Genomic DNA, 24,305 nt, shown 5'->3' on the forward strand with positions numbered 1-24,305 from the left:
TTTTGAGCTAAGAGGCGAAAAGCTTCAATATAGGGAATCTCCTTCCATTATTTCAGGTGCTGGCAGTAGTTTAAACGATCGCAAGTGATGTTAGGATCAAGAGTTCCCCCTGCGGGCCATTGGTTGTTATTGTCTAGGGGGTATGTCGGCAAATCTTGGGAGAAGTATTTACGGAAAAGTTTTGGTTTTATATCAGGTGTCAGGGAGAGGGTAGCTAGATACTTGAGCAGGCATTCAAGAGCTGAACTTTCAGGGAGGGATGAGGACGTTCCCATGGCTAAAGGACAGAGGAGGAGACAAACAGGGGAAGACAAAAGGAGATCCTCGGCCTGGAAGCAGACTGCAAGGAGACAAAGGGCATCCCCGATGATTCTTAGTGGTCTACGGAATCTCGTATACGAGTCGTAATTTCTTAGGAAGTGTGGGTCGTCACCCAGACTTCTCTAAGAAGGCAGAGTGCTGGAGTCACGAGGAACCTAGTACTAGGAATTTTTGGCAGAAGGAACGGAAGGAGGAGGGGGGGAAAAAGGGAGCATTCTTATCCGCAAAGGAGTCACCTCATTTATGGCTGTTGGAGGAGGGGCCTGAGGGTCCACTGCAGCTGTGAAGGCCTGAGGCGGGGAGAGTTCCCTCCTCGTCCCTGAGCATAAGGGCTTTGCCAGACGATCACGGTCAATGGTGCTATGATAGCTCGGGGAAGAGTGGCCCACTCCAGGGGAAAACTTACTGAAAGGCCATAGAGGAGTGCTGAGTGTGAGGAGCCAGCGCCGGAAAAAGAGGACGAGGGCAAGCTGCTGCTGGTGTCAGGTGGGGGAAGATGGGGCCCCGTTGGGGTGTCCTGTCTCCTGGGTTTCCGCACCAATGAAAGGAAGGAGCGACATGCAGCAGCAATTCACCGGAGAATTCCGCTTTATTAGGGAAAGGTGCTGGGTTATGTAGGAAGGGGCATGGTGTGATTGTGGTGTTACTTCTACGGGGCTGGTGGCTATTGGCTAGGTGCTGGGATTGGGAGGGGGGAGAGATGTGTTTGGCCTTCAGGTGGCACTGGCGGGAAGCGAGGACCCGGAAGAGAAGCAGGAAGTTCGCCATCTTATGGGTGGGGACCCTTCATTGCAGTTTAGCTTTTAGTTGTAAATTCTCTTTTTCTAATTTATGCAGTTTATCAGAATGAGCTCGAGTGCCTTCTAATTGGTCTTCCAACATGGTTTTTGTTTCTAATAAAACTTGTCTTCTTTTAATTCCTCAACTCTTGCCTTGTAAAATTCAATATCATGTAACCTTTCTTTATATCTGCTGACTTCACTTTCCAGCTTATCAACTCTGATTGCCTTCTCCTGAAGTGCACCTAATTCATCTCGGTACATTCTTGCAGAATGAGCATTCAAAAGCAAGTTCATGTTCTCTTGTTGCAGGCTTTTTAATTCTATTTACATTTGCTCAAGTTCTTCTTTGCAGTCCAATAACTCTTCAGTATTTTCATCCAATTCCTCTCTATGCCTTCTTATCTTGGCTTTAGCATTTGCCAGTTCCACTGGCAGATGTTGTCGACTTTCTGTTTGCTTCATGCCTGGAGAACCACAGGGTGACTGTACAGATAAGGAGGCATGGGGTAGAAAGTGAAGACCATCTTGCTCTTCAGAGAGTGCTATGATAGTCTCTGAATGTTCGTCTCTTTCATCTATAAGTCTTTTTAGATGGAATGCCATATTATTCAAGAGTGGTTCCTTTTCCTCCTGAGACATATCAGTCTCTTCCATCCACTGCAGATCAAACACATTCTCCTGATTATTGATTACCTCTTGAATATGTGCAGCAACTGCTGCTTTTGTGTCAAAATTTAAGCCTTGCATTATTCCAATAAATTCTTTTTTTTGACACTGAACTGCACAACCCAGTAAAAGTAAAAGCAACTTTTTAACTTCTTCTGTGCCTTGTTCAGAAAAGGGATTTTTGCCAATGACTAAGACATTTGGCAATGACATCACGATCAACTGTTGCAACATCTCCTGGTAATAAAATTTTATCTGTTTCACCAAAATGGATAGATTGTGAATTCTAAGTGAGGCATCATTGTTGACTTTTTTATTTATTCTCTGACTCTCCAATTTAGGATTAATTTGGAACATGACCTGGTTCAAGAATACCCCATCCACCAAAGCCACATATTCATCCAGGTCGGTACCATTTCCTTCAGCCAGAGGTCCAAACATTTTAACCTGCAGTGGCGGTGGCAGCCTCTCCATTGCTCCTCTGCAAGAGTTTTTCTTCAAAAAAAAGCTGATGAGATTTTTTTCTCTTTCTCAGAGGAGGAGGTAGATTTTGGGGGTGCTCTCCAAGATGGGATGGCTGCATCTCATGGCAGACATAAGAGCTCATACCCCAGAATGCTGCCATCAAAGGATAATGAATGTGGTAAACAGGCCAAGCAACTTCCTTCAATTGCTCTTCTCTCAATGGCTTTTCTCACCATCTTCAATTTGTAGAAATGTTATCTGTCACTCCTCTAAAGCTGAATGCACAGGATTCCTTCACAGTTTCTGAAAGGTGGTTAAAGCCCACATTTTAAACCAGAGGGAAAAGCAAAGCACGTCTGTTGCCCCTTCTGTATCCTAATGATAACAGTAAACAATGATCATGATGGATATAAGAACTCACACTGACTGAGGGCTTACTATATATGAGGTGCTGTCTTGATGCTTCACAACAACCCTACGAGGAGATACTATTATCACCCTTTGTAGAAAAAAGAACTGCATCTAAAAGATCTCAGTAACTTGGATGAGGTCCTGAAACTATTAATGAAAGGATGGAACCCAGATGATCTGGCTCCAGAGGTATCTCTCCTAAGGTGGTTGAATGTATTATATGTATGTCACAATGTCATCCCAGTATCAGCATGGCTCCTGAACCCTGCCACATGCCCAATCCACACAGTCCCAGTCCTGCTAAAGTCAGTTAGTGGCACTTCCATTCACTGAGCTTCCCAGGCTTAAAAGCTGAGTTATCTGTAACTCATTTCTCTCTTTTCTCTCACCTACTTGCAATGCATCAGCAAGGACTTTGGACTCTGTCTCCAAAATATAACAAAGCTCTGTACATCTATCTCCATTCCTTCCATGGAAACCTAAGTCCTATCATCTCCCACAATCCTCCTCTTTTTTTTAATTTTAATTTTGTATCATTAATATACAACCATATGAGCAACATTGTGGTTATCAGATTCCCCCATTACCAAGTTCCCCCCCCACATACCCCATTTCAGTCACTGTCCATCAGCATAGTAAGATGCTATAGAGTCACTACTTGTCTTATCTGTGTCACACTACCTTCCCCCACCCCCACATTATACATACTGATAGTAAATGCCCCCTTTTTCCCCTTATCCCTCCCTTCCCACCCATCCTTCCCAGTCCCTTTCCCTTTGGTAACTGTCAGTCCATTCTTGAGTTCTGTGAGTCTGCTGCTGTTCTGTTCCTTCAGTTTTTTCTTTGTACTTATGCTCCACATATGAGTGAAATCACTTGGCACTTGTGTTTCTCTGCCTGGCTTATTTCACTGAGCATAATACCCACTAGCTCCATCCATGTTGTTGCAAATGGTAGGATTTGTTTTCTTATGGCTGAATAATATTCCATTGTGTAGATGTACCACATCTTCTTTAGCCATTCATCTACTGATGGACACTTAGGTTGCTTCCATTTCTTGGCTATTGTAAGTAGTGCTGAGATAAACATAGGGGTGCATCTGTCTTTTTCAAACTGGGCTGCTGCATTCTTAGGGTAAATTCCTAGGAGTGGGATTTGTGGGTCAAATGGTATTTCTATTTTGAGTTTTTGAGGAACCTCCATACTGCTTTCCACAATGGTTGCACGAATTTACATTCCCACCAGCATTGTAGGAGGGTTCCCCTTTCTCTGCATTCTCGCCAGCATTTGTTGTTCCTAGTCTTTTCTATGGTGGCCGCCCTTACTGGTGCGAGGTGGTATCTCATTATGGTTTCAATTTGCATTTCTCTGATGACTAGCGATGTGGAGCATCTTTTCATGTGCCTGTTGGCCATTGGAATGTCTTCTTTGGAGAGTGTCTGTCTGCATCACTCCTCTTGCTCCATCTCCTCTCTCCTTGGTCCTCTACTCCATCCCTGCAGCGGCCAGCTTGAGCTTTGATTTCATCATCCTCTTGCTTTTTGCTGCACTTGGAGCGACACCCAAGCTCAGCAGCACGCCTCTTGGGGTTCTGTGTGATCTGGCCCCTGCCTGACCCTTGTACCTGAGTTTCTACTCCTCCTTCCATCTAGCACCTTATTGTAGCCACACTTTGTTCCCTGGGACTCCCCAAGCTATTTACAACCTCAGATTTCTATAGCTGCTGAGCCTCTACCTGCACTGCTTTCCTTCTCTGCTGGGTTGTCACTTCGTCATCATTGGGAGGTCTCTGTTCAAAAGACAGGTCATGAGAGAGAAACCTTCCCTGAAGGGTCTGAACTCACTACCCCCACCAGTCACTGACACACGATTCTGTTTTACCATCTCCATAATTCTTGTCACTATTACTTGTACATTGTATATTCCCCTAATGTTTCCCCAGCACCTGGGACAATAGGAGATGCTTACTAAATCTGTTACTTAGTGGATAAATTCATTGAGCCTGAATCTGGCCAATAAATTCTGAAGATTGATTTTCTTTTTAGAGACAGAATCTGTGGATGCCATATCAGGAGGAATCATAGGTGAGCCATGAGGGCTGGGGAAGCTGCCTCAGAACTCAGCTCACAACACAAGCCTTCTTGACCCACCTGCTAACACGGTCACTTCTTTGAGTTTGGCCAAGCCCCCATCTCCTATAGGCCTCTCTTTTGTTACATCAAAACCACTAGTAAATGACTGGGCATCTCTTTCCCATGTGGCCAGAGTGCCACCCAGAAGCTCACCTTCTGCAACACAGGGGCTGATCTTCTCTCACTCGAGGGTCTGAGCACAGCCCTGTGCACACACTGGGGGCTTTAGCAATGCTGTCCAGTAGCTGAGGGACCAAAGGGGACCTGGCCCTTCAAAGGACACCTGCATCATCACAGGAGCAGAGGCACACCCACAGCATACTCACCCTCAGTGTCTCAGTCCTAAGGATGGAGACAAATCCCATGAGATAAAACTGATCCTCCAAGGGCAGATATGTGGTGCATGACTGAGCCTCCTTGTAGGTGGGGAAGAAGCTGCTGAACAGCACCAGAGGCTCTAGGGTACACAGAGATACACGAGTGACAGTCAAACAGGAGGGCAGGCCACCCTGTTTTTCTTGTAGTTTTGTTTGGTCCAAATTCCTCTGCCTCTTCATTTTTTTGTGTGTTTCATATGGAATAATATCTTTGTGTAGGAGGGGCCCTCGAGTGCGAAGAAGCTCAGTTTCCTGTGTGGGAGCCCCAGCTGTTGGTGTGCAGTGGGTGTGGCACCTTTCTGTCTTACTTGTAGTGGTCTGGTTTCAGGTGAGCTGTGTGGGTCTTCAGCTGATCGCATAAGCAGGGAGACTACTCGGGGTGTGCCACTGGAGCTGCCATGGGCAGAGCTGCCCTCCCTCCAGGACTGGTGCCTGTTCTCCACAAGTGGCTGGCATCTCAGCCTTTCCAAGTGCTCCACCCATCTTTGCTCTCCAGCCCCACTAATCTGTGGTCACTGGTTGAGATAGTGTCTGTCCAGTTTACCCACTGGGAATTTACCTTTCTCTATGTCAATTCTGTGTGTCTTCTTTAGGGGGAAGACACTGTGTGGGGCCCACACTTAAGGAGAGGAAGTTAGCTCCACCTTTGTGATGGATGGCTGAGTGTCAATGTCAATTATTTAGGATTATTCTACAGTTGGAGATCTCTGTTCAACCTCAGGGATGAAGATCTGTGTAATCACTTTTTTTTTTACCACTGTGGTTGCCCACATAGTTATTCTAGGATTTGGGTGCCAGTCCAGCACTACAGTGTTTGGTGGCTCAGCTCATGACTGCTTTGGCCATGGAGAGCTCTTCCCATTGGCTCCTGTTTCCTTTTGACATCTTCAGTCTTTGTAAGTCCTTTTTTTTTTTTTGCTACTTCCCTGATTTGTGATACTCCGTGACTGTGCTGGCTTCTATGTGTACTGTCTCAGTCCTAGTGTTAGCCATTTATTCAAAAAGCCCTGGCTTCCTTTATTAGGGAATGGTATTAAAATGTATGTGCTGGAGCTAAATGTGCTCAGTGGACTGAGTGGACAGTGCAAAGAAATATATGCACTTGTTCCACCCTATGTATACACACCTAATTACAAAGATTTCTACGTGAAGTTTTCTGTATCCATATTAAGCTAAAGATGAGTTTAAACTGATGACTCAACCAGATCCATTGTCACATGTCTATTATTACCTTCTCCCTCACATATCTGTAAGCTCCCCTTGCAGTATGGAGAAACCTGGCTCCCACCATCTGTCATTTATTTAATTCATTGGTTGCTCCATTCCAGATTACAGATAAATTGGTCTCAGGATGGTCAGCTACTACCCACCTGGGTGACAAATAAAACTCTAGAGCCTGAGAGATGTAGGAAATAAAAGAGTTTGCTGAGCTGTAACAGATGCTAGCCAGAAACAGAATTGAGTCATGGGACAAGAAGTTTCTGCTTTACCAGTAGTAAGACCAGTCAACAGAAACCACTTGTCTGCTGTACTGAGGAAGTAGGTGAGATTTATAAGGGGTCTCAAGTAAAGAAAGTTCTGTAAACTTACGTTGGTTGTAGATAAGGAAAACGAGGTAAAGTGAAGTGGTGCAAGTCCAAGGGACAGGTGGATAGGTGATAAAGAAGGCTTGGAATTGGCTTTTGATGATGGTCAGGCACTTTTCACATGTAAGAGAGATGTGGTGGTTCTGAGGACCTTCTAGATAATTGTTGAAATGACTTTATCCAAGCATGTGCAGTCTCTGATTAGCTGTGTCTCATGGCCATAGACTGATTACCTTCACTTTCCTCTCTTTCCCATTTTCTGGCCCTATGTCACTTAAATTTTGATTTTTTCCTTATCATGGGAGAGATCCTTATAAAATAGGGTCCATTGTTTCTGTACAGTACAGTTTGTCTTTAGTTTACAGATTCTATTCACTTCCAGAGTTACCTAGTTCAGCACCTTTTGTTCCACCACTAGCAGCTTTTTCATACATTTTTAATAAAGTTAGATTCTTTGTCATATTTTGTATTTCACTCTGTATTCATTCTAAGTAACAAAATTGTAATTGATTTTGATTGCCTTGGTGCACTATGTAAAAATCTATGGGCTTAAACAAATGCACATGCATGAATATTCTATACAACACTCCAAACCCCTATGCTGTGATCCACTTACCATGTCTGTAGTTCTGCCTTGTCAATAATGTCATACAACTGGGGTTCTTTAGTGTGAAGCCTTTTCACACGGGGCTCTTTCACTAAGCATTATACATGTGTTAAAATTAAAGTCACAGGTCCAAAATGAAGTCATTTATGTTGAAGACCCATGTCATCAAACCAAGATTTAATACCTAGCCAAACTGCAGTATCAACCTCTTGATCCCCACGCCACCCCCACCACACATACATGAATGTAATCTTTAGAATGGAGTGAGATTATATTCTGAGAACTTCCCAACGAAAGGAAATTTTCAGGCAGGCTACTAAGAGCAGGTCGCACAGTGGCAGTTCCATCCAGGTCACCCAGGCGATGGAAACATGCAGGCCTAAATATGAGCTCTTAGCAGCCCCTTCCTACTTAAGAGTAAAGTGGAGAGAGTGATGTCTTGGAAATAAAATGAAATAGCAATGAGACAAACTGAAGTAATCTGAGTAGTGAGGCAGCTTTATTTGAAAGTACACACTTAAAGAAAGGAAAGCGTGGGTGTCCTCAGAGAATAGGTGCACTGAAAGTTTGTGGATTCTGTCTTTTAAGGCTTTCAAGAAAGGGGCAAAGGGCAGGGGTTGGGTTTCTTAGGCATAGGTTTGATTTTTGGTCTCAAGGTACTTATCTCTGGTGAGAGACACCATGTCTCCTTTCCTTTATTATCAGTCCTCCAGCTAATTCTGCTAAAGAAACCCAACACAGGAATCTATTTATCCTTGTTCTTCAAGATACTGATTACCCTCAAAGCGTGGGGACATATCAGTTTAAACTGCCTGCCCTGCCTTTAGATAGGCTGTTGGGTTATTGTCTGATTACCAGAGAATATGTTAGGAATTTGACTTTTCAACTCTCTGTTTTTTAAAATGTAATCACAGCCTTAAGATGGGGTCACTCCTGTTCTTACTATACTGTTTATATGTCAGCATTTTTCATCATGAGCAGGAAAAGTTAATCATGATGCTTGTCCCATGTCCCTGCCTTACTTCAATGCTGTTTTTTTAAACATCATCAGCCTGTAATTTATGTCCAAGAGGCCTATTTTGGGGTGGCATATTCTGGTCCCTGTCACATGGACAACATCCTACAATTTGCTCATGCATTCATCTACTATAGCACATCCTGATTTCTTTTAAGTTTTTAGCTGTTATGAATCATTGCATGGTGGTTTCTGTTGGAACACAGTTTTTTCAGAGAAGTTGTCTAAATACTGGAGCCACGATTCTTGGATTCTTGGGTAGGAGTTGCTTTGGAAGAAACTGCCAAGCTGTCTCACAAAGGGGATGCACCTGCATGTGAGCAGCAGCGAAGAAGGAGTTCTGGTGGTCTTCACCCCACAGCAGTCAGCACTGTCACCTTTCTGGGGTCCAGCAGTTCTCCTAGGTGTGCAGTGCTGGGTCATTTTAATTTGATTCCCTCATGATATATGATGGTGAGCATATTTTTGTATCTTTTGTATCTGACTTTCATCTTTGGTGAGGTGTGTGTTCAGATCCTTACCCACCCACTTTCAATGGTAAAATAATTTCTAATGGTTCCTTCTATTTTATGGGGTATTTATTTTGGTATATTTTGAGTACAAATACAAGATGGTATAGATTTTCTTGGTTCTATCTAGAACTTTTATAATTTAGCATTTAAAATTTGTCTATAGACAGTTTTGAGTGGATTTTGTTGTAAGTTGCAAAGTTTGTGTCTATGTTCTTTTTCCGTACTGTATGGTCTCCAGTGAATTGTTCTTTTACTGGCGGAGACCTGGGAAAGTCCTGCCCATTGCGGTTTGGATTTCCAGTTTCCCAGCGAGGGGGCGCCCCCTCCTCTGAGCTGCGAGCTCACTCCCTGCACCTCCCACCACTGCCTCCAGGCGCGGTGTGGGGAGGGGCGCCTGCGCGCACCGGGCTGTCCCATGTGGTGCATGCGCGGCCAGTCAGCGGGCCTTGGCTCTGAGTCTTCTGGGAGGAACCTGACCTCAGGACCCTCGGTAGCCTCAGGCACCCACGGGTGGCGTCCACAGTAATAGCTCGGTTTCCTCTGCACCGGCGGTGGAATGGAAAGGTGAGGAGAGCGGGGAGAGGCTTCCTGGCATTGATGGCCAAGCGATGCTCGTGAGAAGCTGGGGAAGGAAGGTCCTGTGGTGTGGAACTGGGTGTTCGCAGAGTGTGGGGGGCGGGGCAGGGCATGGAGTGGGTTCGGCATACAGGGTGGATCCCGGGAGAGGGGTCAAGCGCACCCCCAGGATCCCGTCTCTCTGCACTCGCAGCGCAGCCCCGAGCGGTGGGTAGATAGACCACACCTGCGGGACGACCTCCGGCTTCCAGGGATCCACGTTCACGAGCGTCTGAAATGCGAATGGAATCGAGGGAAATTTGGTACTGAAAATGAGCTTGTAACCCAGGGAGCACACAGGGGCTGTTTTCCTGGATGATGGTTATGGTTATGATTAGGGTTGGGGTTGGGGTTTAGGGTTAGGATTAGGGTTAGTGTTAAGGCTAGGGCTAGGGCCAGAGCCTTGGCTGGGTTAGGGATAGGGCTAGGGCTAATGGTAGGTTTAGGGTTAGGGATAGGGGTTATTAATAGGGTTTAGGGTTAGGGTTAGTATTAGGCTTATGGTTTTGCGGTCTACATTGAGTTCTGCTGTTGTTTCCTCAAGTCTAGCGAGTATCTCATAATCTTTGCTTATACTGTTTAGGAGTCAGATTGCTTCACTCTTTCATTACATTTCTTGTTTTTTAATTTATTCTGCCATTTGAAGCTTTTTATTGTCACCTATTGTATATCACTTCCAGTGCTTTGTTTTGTGTTTTAGTTGAAAGAGGTTGCTCACCCATTCTTGAAAGATTGGCAGTCCTGTTAAGACTGTGTGTGCCCCATGATTTGTGTAATTCTGAGGCTGAGTGAGGGTGAGATGGGCTTTTCCTTGTGCTGCTGCTCTCATGGCATGGTATCAGGGATGTGCTGGGAGTCAGTTGGAGGGAATCCTGGGGTGACACCTGGGGTACTGCCCTGTGGGTGGTATTTATGGGGGTAAGTGGTGGGTCATGTGTGCACTCCAGGTAACTCACAGTTTGGTACTAGCTGAGTTACCTTGTCCCAACTCACTGACAGGCCCATGCATGGTCTCAGCCACTTGGGACAAGTCTAGAGAATTTATAAATTGGTAGCCTGCCAGGTCCTGCTAGTGGCATGGAGTCAATTTTGTGCATGTTCCCCGTTGGACCCACACCTGGGAATTCCCACATTGGTACTCATCGTCCCTTCTGCAGGTAGCTGTGTTCAGTTGCTATGCACACAAGTAGTGAACTTGCAGCACCTGTGAACACTGGGCTGCCCTGAGGTAACACCATAATGGTAGTCACCTATCCCACTGGGGACCAGGAGCAGACCCTGTGCATGCATGTTCCCTGAGGACCCAGAGAATCTGGGGCTGCTCCAGGGAATTCCCATGAGGATACCGACTGGCTGCAGAGGCATGTTTTGACTGCATGGAAGAGCACTGCCCTGTGGCCCCAGTGGACTCTGGGAAGCTATGGAGAATTGCTTCATTGGTTCCTGCCAGTTCACACTGGTGACCGGTGTGCAGGCACACACTCATATTCCCAGTGATGTCTGGGGGAGTTGCCTGTGTCACTCTGGCCCACAGATTCATGCAGCCTCCCTGTGAGCTGGGGAGATTTTTCCAGTCCTGCAGACAGTGCCTGGCCTGGTGGATAACATTGAGCAGCAGGTGGGACTGTTGCTTCTCCTTCGGGGACCCTGGACATATACGGAGGTCAGGGAGCATCCTAGATCAGGTCCTAGGTTCGTGGGTGCACCCAGATCCTGCTCTTGGCTGCACTGAGATGTACATTTGGTGCACAAATCATGGTCCAGCCTATCTCCTTCAGTCATGGGTATTGACTCTGATGCTTACCTTGCCAATCTGTTGATGTTCTGTTCTGAAACACAGGTCCTTTTACCACAAGCTACTTGCACTTTAAACCACAAGGATTTTTCCTGCACCTCAGGGAAAGGAGTTTCTGCCTCGCTCTCTCACGGATACCTCCCCACTTCCCAGTGCCTGTCCCTGTGCTACTGGAGGGATTCCCTTGTCTCTGTTGCTGTGTGATTTTGGTGGTTTCTCTTAGATCTTTCTGAGCCTCCATTGCATAGAAGTTGTTCATATTGTTCTCCTTTGTCACTATGATGCCCTGTGTGTGTGTGTCGATTTTGTGTGTATGTGTGAGAAGGTGGATTCAGGTTTTCTGTACTTCGTCATCTTCCTAGAAAATCCAAAGAGCTCTCTTACCTAGAGTACCTCCACCCCCACCTCATTGCAGGAATATGTAACCAAACTCCAAGCAGATGCCTGGATCTATGGATGGCATTAGCTTCTCTGTTGTTTTACTTAAATGAATAGACATGTGATAACATTTGATATATTAAGTTACCCACATTAGGAGATTAGAAGGAAACAGAAGAATTATAACAATATACCATAGTGTAATTCATAGTGTAATTATGTGAATGTAGCCTCTCAAAATACCCTACTGAACTGCTTATTGACCCTTATACTTGTGTTGATGAGCAGTAATAAAATGTCTCACCATGAATCAGAGAGAAATGAATGAGATTGTCATTGTAACATAGTCTGAGGGTACTATTGACTAAATGATATAAGACAGAAGAAGGATTTTCTACTTCTGTACTGCAGTAGACCACAGGTAAGTGAACTTATGGAAATAAAAATGAAGGTAAGTGCAGTCTACTCTAGAGAGGTTTGACAGTCAGAGATCGTGAATATTTACTGACTTTCAAAGAGCACTGCTTAGGACCTACAGTTTTCTGCTTTGGGATTTAAAAATGTGCAACCTGGCTCTTTGCTTTTTAGGAAAGTGATGGTAACGATGGCTTGTTCCAAGAGAAGGCTTTCCTTTCTCTTATGGTACACCCAGTCTGGCACTATCCCACAAACAGCATGTAAACATGTCATCCCAGTTTTTATTCCTTAAACTTCATGTAACGCTGGCAGCTCCCACATGCAATTACCTAAAATTTTGTATGTGAGCTGGCAAAGAAAAGCATCTTTCAGTAGTTGTGCAGTAGGGAGTGGGTCAGAAGACCATATGGGCACATCAGACCAAGGTATTTCTAAGAATCAGCTTTTATACTTCAATTCAGTTTATTTTGTAATATCTTGTCATGGGTTTAAAATAGAGGAAAATTTGGGACAGAATACTCAACCACTTACCATCTCATACCAGCTTTTGGCATGTTCAACCCAGTTTTGACTTTGAGCATTTTCTTGTTACTATTAGTCTACATACCACTAGTGGTAACACTGTGTGGAATTTCTTCTTTTATACTTTCACATCCAACTTATTTGTTTCTTAGATCAAAGAGTTTTTTGTGAGATGTTAGACTATGCATTTTTTAAAATTTTGTACTTGCATTGAATGGAAACTTCAGGTGATAAGTAATGCTCCATTAAGAAAATAATGGACATTCTTTAAAAAAATATTTATTTATATTTTGGTACCATTAATCTACAATTACTTGAGCAACATTATGCTTACTAGACTCCCCCCATCATCAGGTCCCCACCACATACTCCATTACAGTCACTGTCCATCAGCATAGTAAGTTGCTATAGAACCACTACTTGTCTTCTTTGTGTTGTACAGCCCTCCCTGTGCCCCCCCTACATTATGTCTGCTAATCATAATGCACCTTTACCCCCTTGTCCCTCCCTTCCCACCCATCCTCCTCAGTCCCTTTACCTTTGGTAACTGTTAGCTCATTCTTGGGTTCTGTGAGTCTGCTGCTGCTTTGTTCCTTCAGTTTTTTTCTTTGTTTTTATACTCCATAGATGAGTGAAATCATTTCATACTTGTCTTTCTCTGCCTGGCATATTTCATTGAGCATAATACCCTCTAGCTCCATCCATGTTATTGCAAATGGTAGGATTTGTTTTCTTCTTATGGCTGAATAATATTCCATTGTGTATATGTACCACCTCTTCTTTATCCATTCATCTACTGATAGACACTTAGGTTGCTTCCATTTCTTGGCTATTGTAAATAGTGCTGCAATAAACAAAGGGATGCATATGTTTTTTTCAAACTGGGCTCCGAGGTAAATTCCTAGGAGTGGAATTCCTGGGTCAATGGTATTTCTATTTGGATTTTTTTGAGGAACCTCCATACTGCTTTCCACAGTGGTTGAAATAATTTATGTTTCCACGAGCAGTGTAGGAGGGTTTCCCTGTCCCCACATCCTCACCAACATTTGTAGTTGTTTGTCTTTTGGATGGTGGCCATCCTAACTGGTGTGAGGTGACATCTCATTATGGTTTTAATTTTCATCTCTCTGATGATTAGCAATGCTGGCCATCTGAATTTCTTCTTTGGAGAAGTGTCTGTTCAGCTCCCCTGCCCATTTTCTAATTGGATAATTTGCTTTTTGTTTGTTGAGGTGTGGGAACTCTTTATATATTTGAATATCAACCCTTTATTGGATATGTCATTTATGATTATATTCTCCCATACTTTAGGATGTCTTTTTGTTCTGTTAATGGTGTCCTTTGCTGTACAGAAGCTTTTCAGCTAGATATAGTCCCACTTGTTCATTTTTGCTTTTGTTTCCCTTGCCTGGGGAGATATTTTCATGAAGAAATTGCTCATGTTTATGTCCATGAGATTTTTGCCTGTGTTTCTTTCTAAGTTTTATGGTTTCATGACTTACATTCAGGTCTTTGATCCATTTCAAGTTTACTTTTGTGTATGAGGTTAGACAATGATCTGGTTTCATTCTCTTACATGTAGCTGTCCAGTTTTGCCAACACCGCCTATTGAAGAGGCTGCCATTTCCCCAATGTATATCCATGGTTCTTTTATCATATGTTAATTGACCATATATGTTTGGGTTAATGTCTGGAGTCTCTATTCTGTTCCACTGGCCTGTGGGTCTGTTCTTGTGCCAGTATCAAATTGTCTTGATTACTGTGGCTTTGTAGTAGAGCTTGAAGTTGGAAAGTGAGATCCCCCCTGCTTTATTCTTCCTTCTCAGGATTGCTTTGGCTATTCAGGGTCTTTTGTGGTTCCATATGAATTTTGTTTTTTTTTTTTTTTTGGTTCCACATGTATTTTAGAACTATTTGTTCCAGTCTGTTGAAGAATGCTGTTGGTATTTTGATAGGGATTGCACTGAATCTATAGATTGCTTTAGGCAGGATGGCCATCTTGACAATATTAATTCTTCCTAGCCAAGAGCATGGGAAGAATTTCGATTTATTGGTGTCTTCTTTAATTTCTCTTAAAATTGTCTTATAGTTTTCAGGGTATAGGTCTTTCACTTCCTTAGTTAGGTTTATTCCTAGGTATTTTATTCTTTTTGATGCAATTGTGAATGGAATTGTTTTCCTGATTTCTCTTTCTGATAGTTCATCATTACCGTATAAGAAAGCAACAGATTTCTGTGTATTAATTTTTTACCCTGCAACTTTGGTGAATTCAGATACTAGTTCTGTTAGTTCTGGAGTGGATTCTTTAGTGTTTTATATGTACAATGCCATGTCATCTGCAAATAGTGACAGTTTGACTTCTTCTTTACCAATCTGGATGTCTTGTATTTCTTTGTTTTGTCTGATTGCTGTGGCTAGAACTTCCAGTACTATGTTGAATAACAGTGGGGAGAGTGGGTATCCCTGTCTTGTTCCCCATCTTAGGTGAAAAGATTTCAGCTTCTTGCTGCTAAGTATGATGTTGGCTGTAGGGTCGTCATATATGGCCTTTCTATGTTGATGTACTTGCCCTCTATACCCAGTTTATTGAGTTTTTATCATGAATGGATGTTGAATTTTGTAGAATGCTTTTTTTAAATTTTGGCATCATTAATCTACAGTTACATGAAGAACATTATGTTTACTAGGTTCCCCCCTTCACCAAGTTCCCCCCACATACCCCTTCACAGTCACTATCCTTCTGTGTAGTAAGATGCTGTAAAATCACTACTTGTCTTCTCTGTGTTGCACAGCCCTCCCCGTATCCCCCACACACTATACATGCTAATCATAATGCCCTCTTTATTTTTCCCCACCCTTATCCCTCCCTTCCCTCCCATACTCCCCAGTCCCTTTCCCTTTGGTAACTATTAGTCCATTCTTGGGTTCTGTGAACCTGCTGCTGTTTTGTTCCTTCAGTTTTCCTTTGTTCTTATAATCTACATATGAGTGAAATCATTTGGTACTTGTCTTTCTCTGCCTGGCTTATTTCAGGCATAATACCCTCTAGCTCCATCCATGTTGTTGTGAATGGTAGGATCTGTTTTTCTCTTATGGCTGAGTAATATTCCATTGTGTATATGTACCACATCTTCTTTATCCATTCATCTACCGATGGACATTTAGGTTGCTTCCATATCTTGGCTATTGTAAATAGTGCAGTGATAAACATAGGGGTGCATCTGTCTTTTTCAAACTGGAGTGCTTCATTCTTAGGGTAAATTCCTAGAAGTGGAATCCCTGGGTCAAATGGTATTTCTATTTTGAGCATTCTGAGTAACCTCCATACTGCTTTCCACAATGGTTGAACTAATTTACATTCCCACCAGCAGTGTAGGAGGGTTCCCCTTTCCCCAGAATCTTGCCAACATTTTTTGTTGTTTGTCTTTTCGAAGATGGCTATCCTTACTGGTGTGAGGTGATATCTCATTGTGGTTTTAATTTGCATTTCTCTGATGAATAGCGATGTGGAGCATCTTTTCATGTGCCTGTTGGCCATCTGAATTTCTTCTTTACAGAACTGTTTATTCAGCTCCTCTGCCCATTTTTTAATTGGGTTATTTGCTTTTTGTTTGTTGAGGTGTGTGAGCTCTTGATATATTTTGGATGTCAACCCTTTATCGGATCTGTCATTTATGAATATGTTCTCCCATACTGTAGGATACCTTTTTGTTCTGTTGATGGTGTCGTTTGCTGTACAGAAGCTTTTTAGATTGATATAGTCCCACTTGTTCATTTTTGCCTTTGTTTCCCTTGCCCAGGGAGATATGTTCATGAAGAAGTCACTCATGTTTATGTTCATGAGATTTTTGCCTATGTTTTTTCTAAGAGTTTAATGGTTTCATGACTTACATTCAGGTCTTTGATCCATTTGGAGTTTACTTTTGTGTATGGGGTTAGACAGTGATCCAGTTTCATTCTCTTACATGTAGCTGTCCAGTTTTGCCAGCACCATCTGTTGAAGAGACTGTCATTTCCCCATTGTATGCCCATGACTCCTTTATTGTATATTAATTGGCCATATATGTTTGGGTTAATGTCTGGAGTCTCTATTCTGTTCCACTGGTCTGTGGGTCTGTTCTTGTGCCAGTACCAAATTGTCTTGACTACTGTGGATTTGTAGTAGAGCTTGAAGTTGGGGAGTGAAATCCCCCCTGCTTTATTCTTCCTTCTCAGGATTGCTTTGGCTATTCGGAGTCTTTGGTGTTTCCATATGAATTGTAGAACTATTTGTTCCAGTTCGTTGAAGTATGCTGTGCATATTTTGAAGGGATTGCATTGAATCTGTAGATTGTTTTAGGCAGGATGACCATTTTGGCAATATTAATTCTTCCTAGCCAAGAGCATGGGATGAGTTTCCATTTGTTAGTGTCCTATTTAATTTCTCTTAAGAGTGTCTTGTATTTTCAGGTATAGGTCTTTTACTTCCTTGGTTAGGTTTATTCCTAGGTATGTTATTCTTTTTGATGCTATTGTGAATGGAATTGTTTTTGTGATTTCTCTTTCTGCTAGTTCATCATTAGTGTATTTTTGGAGTGGAGTCTTTAGGGTTTTTTATGTAAAATATTATGTCATCTGCAAACAGAGGCAGTTTGACTTCTTCCTTACCAATCTGGATGCCTTGTATTTCTTTATTTTGTCTCATTGCCATGGCTGGGACTTCCAGTACTATGTTGTATAACAGTAGGGAGAGTGGGTATCCCTGCCTTGTTCCTTAACTTAGGTGTGACGCTTTCAGCCTCTCACTGTTCAGTAAGACGTTAGCTGTGGGCTTGTCGTATATGGCCTTTATTATGTTGAGCTCCTTGCCCTCTATACCCTTTTGACAGTTGTTATCATGAATGGATGTTGAATTTTGTTGAATGCTTTTACAGTACCTATGGAGATGATCATGTGGTGTTTATCCTTTTTATGTGGTGGATGATGTTGATGGATTTTCAAATGTTGTACCATCCTTTCTTCCCTGTGATTAATCCCACTTTTTCATGGTGTATAATCCTCTTTATGTATTTTTGAATTCAGTTTGCTAATGTTTTGTTGAGTATTTTTGCATCTATGTTCATCAGGGATATTGGTCTGTAATTTTCTTTTCTTGTGGGGTCTTTGCCTGATTTTGGTATTAGAGTGATGCTGGCTTCATAGAATGAGTCTGGAAGTATTCTCTCTTCTATTTTTTGGAAAACTTTAAGGACAATGGGTATTATGTTTTCTCTATATGTCTGATAAAACTCAGTGGTGAATCCATCTGGCCTGGGGTTTTTGTTTTTGGGTAGTTTTTTGAATATTGATTCAATATCGTTGCTGGTAATTGGTCTGTTTAGATTTTCTGTTTCTTCCTTGGTCGGTCTTGGAAGGTTGTATTTTTTTGGAATGTGTCCATTTCTTCTAGGTTAGCCACCTTGTTAGCATATAGATTTTCATAGTATTATCTAATAATTCTTTGTATTTCTGTGGGGTCTATCAAGAATTTTCCTTTTTCATTTCTGATTCTGTTTATGTGTGTATATTCTCTTTTTTCATTCAATAAGTCTGGCTAGGGGCTTGCCTATTTTGTTTATTTTCTCAAAGAACCAGCTCTTGGTTTCACTGATTTTTTCTAGTGTTTTATTCTTCTCAATTTTATTTATTTCTTCTCAGATCTTTATTATGTCCTTCCTTCTGCTGACTTAGGGCCTCATTTTTTCTTCTTTTTCCAGTTTCAATAATTCTGACTTTTGAGACTATTCATTTGGGATTGTTCTTCCTTCTTTAAATAGGCCTGGATTGCTATATACTTTCCTCATAAAACTGCCTTCGCTGTGTCCCACAGAAGTTGCAGTGTTGTGCTGTTGTTTTCATTTTTATTCATAAATTGTTTGATCTTTTTTAAATTTAGTCACTGATCCATTGATTATTTAGGAGCATGTTGTGAAGCTTCCGTGTATTTGTTTACCTTTTGGTTTTCTTTGTACAATTTATTTCTACTGTTATACCTTTGTGATCTGAGAATTTGGTTGGGTGCATTTTAATCTTTTTGAATTTGCTGAGGCTCTTTTGGTGGTCTAGTATGTTTTCTATTCTGGAAGATGTTCCATGTGCACTTGAGAAGAATGTGTATCCTGCTGCTTTTGGGTGTAGAGTTCTGTAGATGTCTGTTAGGTCCATCTGTTCTATCGTGTTGTTCAGTGCCTCTCTGTCCTTACTTATTTTCTGTCTGGTTGATCTGTCCTTTGGAGTGTGTGATGTGTTGAAGTCTCATAAGATGAATACATTGAATTCTATTTCCTCCTTTAATTCTGTATTTGTTTCACATATGTCAGTGCTTCTGTGTTGTGTGCACAGATATTTATAATAGTTATATCCTCTTTTTGGACTGACCCCTTTATCATTAGGTAATGTCCTTCTTTGTCTCTTGTTACTGTCTTTATTTTGAAGTCTATTTTGTGTGATATAAGTACTGCAACACCTGCTTTTTTATCCCTATTGTTTTCATGGAATATCTTTTTCCTTCCCTTCACTTTTAGTCTGTGCATGTCTTTGGATTTGAAGTGAGTGCCTTGGAAGCAGCATAAATATGGGTCTTGTGTTTTTTTAATCCATTCTACTACTCTGTGTCTCTTGATTTGTGCCTTCAGTCCATTAACATTTAGGGTGATTGATTATCTATAAATAGGTACTTTTTGCTATGACTGTCTTTGGATTTCTGGTTACCAAAGGTTCATGGGCAGCTTCCTTAATATCTAGTCATCTAACTTAACTCACTTATGCATTATCAACACAGTCTGATGAGTCTTTATTTCTCTCCCTTCTTTTTCTTCCTCCTCCTTTCTTTATATGTTAGCTTTTTTATTTTGTACTATTTGTCTTTCCCTTGACTGATTTTGTGGATAGTTGATTTTATTTTGCATTTAATTAGTATATGGTAGGTCTAGTTTCTTTGCTGTGGTTTTATTTTTTCTGTGGTAACAGCTATTTAGCCTTAGGCATACTTCTATCTAGAGCAGTCCCTTTAAAATACATTGTAGAGATGTCTGTGGGAGGTAAATTCCCTCAAATTTTGCTTATCTGGGAATTATTTAATTCCTCCTTAAAATTTAAGTAATTGTCCTGGATACAGTATCCTTGGTTCAAGGCCCTTCTGTTTCATTGCATTAAATATATCAGGCCATTCTCTTCTATCCTGTAAGGTTTCTGTTGAGAAGTCTGAAGATAGCCTGATGGGTTTTCCTTTGTTGGTGATCTTTTTTTCTCTCTCAGGCTTCTTTTAATACCCTGTCCTTGTCTTTGATCTTTGCCATTTTAATTATTATATATCTTGGTGTTGTCTTCCTTGGGTCCCTTGTGTTGGAAGATCTGTGGACTTCCACGGTCTGGGAGACTATTTACTTCCCCAGATTGGGGAAGTTTTCAGCAATTGTTTTTTCAAAGACACTTTCTATCCCCTTTTCTCTCTCTTCTTCTGGTACCCTACAATGTGAATATTATTCCGTTTGGATTGGTCATACAGTTCTCTTAATATTCTTTCATTCCTAGAGATCCTTTTCTCTCTGTGCCTCAGCTTCTCTGTTTTCCTGTACTCTGATTTCTATTCCATTAATATTCTCTTCTACCTCATCTAGTCTGCTCTTAAATCCTTCCTTCATTTGTTTCATTTCTGTTATCTCCCTCCTGAATTCAACCCTTTGCTCTTGCATATTTCTCTGAAGCTCCATCAGCATTGTTATGATTTTATTTTGAATTCTTTTTCAGGAAGATTGGTGATTTCAGTCTCACCAAGCCCTCTGTCTGGGTTTTGAGGGATTTTGAACTGAACAAGGTTCTTCTTCCTTTTCATGGCAATGGGATTTGTCACCTGTGAGTGGGTTGTGTGTCAGCTGGGAGAACAAAGTCCCTTCCTGCTTGCCAGTTACCTTGCCCATCTCTGTTATCTTTGTTGGTCAACCAAGCACAGGGAGCAGCCTCTGGATCTGGGCAAGTTAGCTGCACACAGGGAGAAGCCTCTGTGTTTAGCTGTATGGTTGCTGTAGGCTGGGCTGCTCTCTGGTTATTCTACCACAATGGCAGGTCAGTCAGTTTGCTTGCAGTGTTTGTGGGGAGGCGGGGAAGGAATGGCAGGCTGCTTATTGCTGTGAGGGTGTTTGGAGCTGCATTGCCACCCAGGGGTTAGGGCGGCTAAAGTTCCTTAAAGTTCCCAGCCTGCTGGGCTGAGTGTGCCATGACAATTTTGTCCACCTGCTAATCCCTTGTCCCTTTAAGACTATTAATGCACCTGCTTTTCTGTTGTCCCAGGGCAGATGGCTGTGGGAACCTGTATGCAGTCTTTATCTCAGATTTTGCTTTTTCACTCCTCTAGTATCCAGTGCCCCATGTAATGTGCATCTGTGCTCCTGTGACAGATTACTAGAGCTGGTTGTTTAGCAGTCCTGTGCTTCCACTTCCTCCTCACTCTGACTCCTTGCTTCCTACTGGTGAGCTGAGGTTGGGGGAGTGCTTGGGTCCACTGGGTCATGGCTTTGTATTATACCCTTTTCTGTGATATGTTGGGTTCTCACAGATGTAGCCTGGCTCATGTACTGTATCTTCTGGTCACTCTTTTAGGAATAGTTGTGTTTGCTTTATTTTCAAAATGATTATGGATTTGGGAGGGGATTTCTGTCACCCTTCTCATTCTGCCATCTTGAGAGTACCCTAGAGATCGTGTTTTCTTTGGGTAAATTCCTAGGAGTAGAATTCCCAGATCAAATGGTATTTCTATTTTTAGTTTTTTGAGGAACCACCCTATTGCTTTCCACAATGGTTGAACTAGCTTACATTCCCACCAGCAGTGTAGGAGGGTGCCCCTTCCTCCACATCCTCACCAGCATTGGTTTTTCCTAGTCTTTTCAATGTTGGCCATCCTAACTCATTGAGAGGTGATATCTCATTGTGGTTCTAATTTGCATTTCCCTGATAGTTAGTGATGTAGAGCATCTTTTCATGTGCCTGTTGGCCATCTGAATTTCTTGTTTGCAGAATTGTATATTCATATCATCCACCCATTTCTTATTTGGGTAATTTGCTTTTTGGGCATTGAGGCATGTGAGCTCTTTATATATTTTAGATGTTAACCCCTTGTCGAATATGTCATTTACAAATACATTCTCCCATACTGTAGGATGCCTTTTTGTACTACTAATGGTGTCCTTTGCTGTACAGAAGCTTTTTAGTTTGATATGTACATTTTGTTTCTGAGGTAAAGCATGGTCCATTTCAAATTTATCTTATATTTTGTGATGGGTTTTAAATAACTGTTGTTTCATATTGTTGGTTTGTTTTGTTTTCCATATGGTATGGGGTACTGACGAAGGGTTATGACAGGGAGAATACATATATACATATACACACACCCTCACACAAACAAAAATAGAAAATAAAGTAGGAAAAGCATCTTTGAAATATTTTAAAGTAGTTTTTCCTATTTCAATCTAAATCTGTGCGTGAGCAGATTCAACAAATCATCTGTTTTATGCCAAAAATTTATTCTTACATTCCCAGTATTGCCTTTCTAAAATTAATTTTTGTTAGTGATATCTAATTGTTTTCAGAATGATTAAAACTGTGTCTTTATAAGGTATTTGGGTGTAATCCATAAATACAAGGCAACAACAGGATATGTGGGCTCATGTAAAACTCAGATTTCAATTTTAAACAATAGTTTATTTTCTAAAAGAATTTATGCATATCTGCATAATTGACACAGTACTAATAAATAATGCCATTTATCTTTGTGTACCTATTATTTTTAAAAGGAGAACTAGAAGTGCTAGAACCTGGGTGGTGGTGTTCCTCTTGAGCCCCAGACATCTAATACTTTCTAATGAAGAAAATTACTTGTTGCTTCTCTTACCTCCCAATTTCCTAGATTTAGTTGACCAAACTTCTGGCTAAGGCTGCTGTTCTTTTTCTTTTTCACTGCTCCACTTGTGTTTTTCTTGAAGCTGAGATCTGTAGCAGGATAAACTTTGTACTTGTTGAAGTAGTCATTAATTCAATTAAACAAAATTATCATCTTAAATGTCCTCAATGCAAGAAAAAAGAATTTTGTAACTATCTATGGTGATTGATGTTAATTAGATTTATTGGGGTGATCATTTCACAAAATATATAAATATCAAATCATTATGTTGTACACCTGAAACTAGTATAATGTTATCTGTCAATTATACATCAATTTAAAAAATTTAAAGTATTAAAAAAAGGCCTGGATCTCAATACTCTCTGTCACCAAGTAATTTTTATTAATACTTTTTGTTTCCCTGGAGCTACCTTTTAAAGTGGCTGATGTCCCTCACCCTGGACAGGTTTGGGAAACTGCTGGATACACACTGGATGTTGGAAAGAGAGAGAGGATGATGTCCAGAATTGGCTGACCTGTGTGAGATGGTCATGGAATATCCAATCACTGAAGAGGTGCCAGTAAAAAAAGATTCCACATAACAAAACACCTTCCTTATCTTCCACAGCAAACTTCCCTCCTTCCTCAGTGCTGAAAATGGATCTAGAGCAGACTGACTGCCCTCAGGTGCGTGGTTAAGAGCTCAGTGTGTACATTAACGGGTGGGAATATGGGTATTTAGAATTTAAAGAAAGTTTCAACAATCCCTTTTCTGATCATTTGCTTAACAACAAATGACTGGCAAAAATCTCTGGGTATACACTTAAGCACACACTGGCTGAGAGGGTGAGAGAGAGGAATTAGTGGGGAGGAGACAGAGGGAGAAGCCACCTGTTTCATTGAATCTAGCCATATTCAGAACACTGTACGACTATTTTTCTTAGCCCTTACTCTGTCCAAAGAACCAGGCTTCAGGTTGTCTGCTGAAGAGTTTAGTACTTAACCACATTTAATCAACCAATCAATGAATTTTTATGGAGTGCTCACTAAATGCAAGGGGTTTTTCATATGACTTCTGGGTTGAATATTAAATTTCTGTATTTAAGCTTTCTTCTTCTATCTTGCATTTATTATTCAAAACTTTATCCTCTTCATATTACTTATACTTTGAGTTATACCTACTACAAATTTTCTTGTTCCTAATATTAGTCTTTTCCTTTTTCATTCTGTAAAGGCTTTGTCAGGAAGCAAAGTAGAATTTGGAATCCTAGAGGTCTAATTCAAAGTTATTATTATAATTGTTATGTTATTATTATTTTTACTATATTTTCTTGAGCTGATGCTATCTGCCAGATACTTTATTCAAAAAATGCTCTTAATATATTAGCTCTATAAGCTGCATAAGAAAAAAATCAAGGCAGAGTTATTGTAATTTTACAAAGAAGAGTTACTGTTATTTTACCATCTATCTGTCACATAAATATTATTTCTCTGGATCTTCATTTGTTCATCAACTTATTAAACAAATAGTTTGTGTGTACATTTTAAGCCATGCAGTGTGTTAAGCAGTGTTTAGCCTCATGATCTTTTTCTTAATAAGGACAACAAATAAGGAAACCAAACCAAACAAAACGGTAATAGGTAATAAATGCAGTGGGAGAGATATTCTTGGCACCTCATTGAATAAAGATAGAAGTCTCAGGAGGATGTTTTAGGGAAGATAATACACATTCCTTTTTAAAAGAGGAGTTAACCAGATAGACAAGGGAAGTATGGCCATGGCCATGGGGGAGTATCCCAGGTGAGTAGAAA

The 24,305-nt window shown here is 41.3% G+C and overlaps 1 pseudogene; it reads right to left on the reverse strand.

Moving 5' to 3' along the window:
* Window positions 1-9,827, reverse strand: LOC140845533 (girdin pseudogene; annotated as a pseudogene).
* Window positions 9,828-24,305: the final 14,478 nt, after the last annotated feature.

This window comes from Manis javanica, chromosome 13 (assembly GCF_040802235.1).
Source record: "Manis javanica isolate MJ-LG chromosome 13, MJ_LKY, whole genome shotgun sequence".
Lineage (NCBI taxonomy): Eukaryota > Metazoa > Chordata > Mammalia > Pholidota > Manidae > Manis > Manis javanica.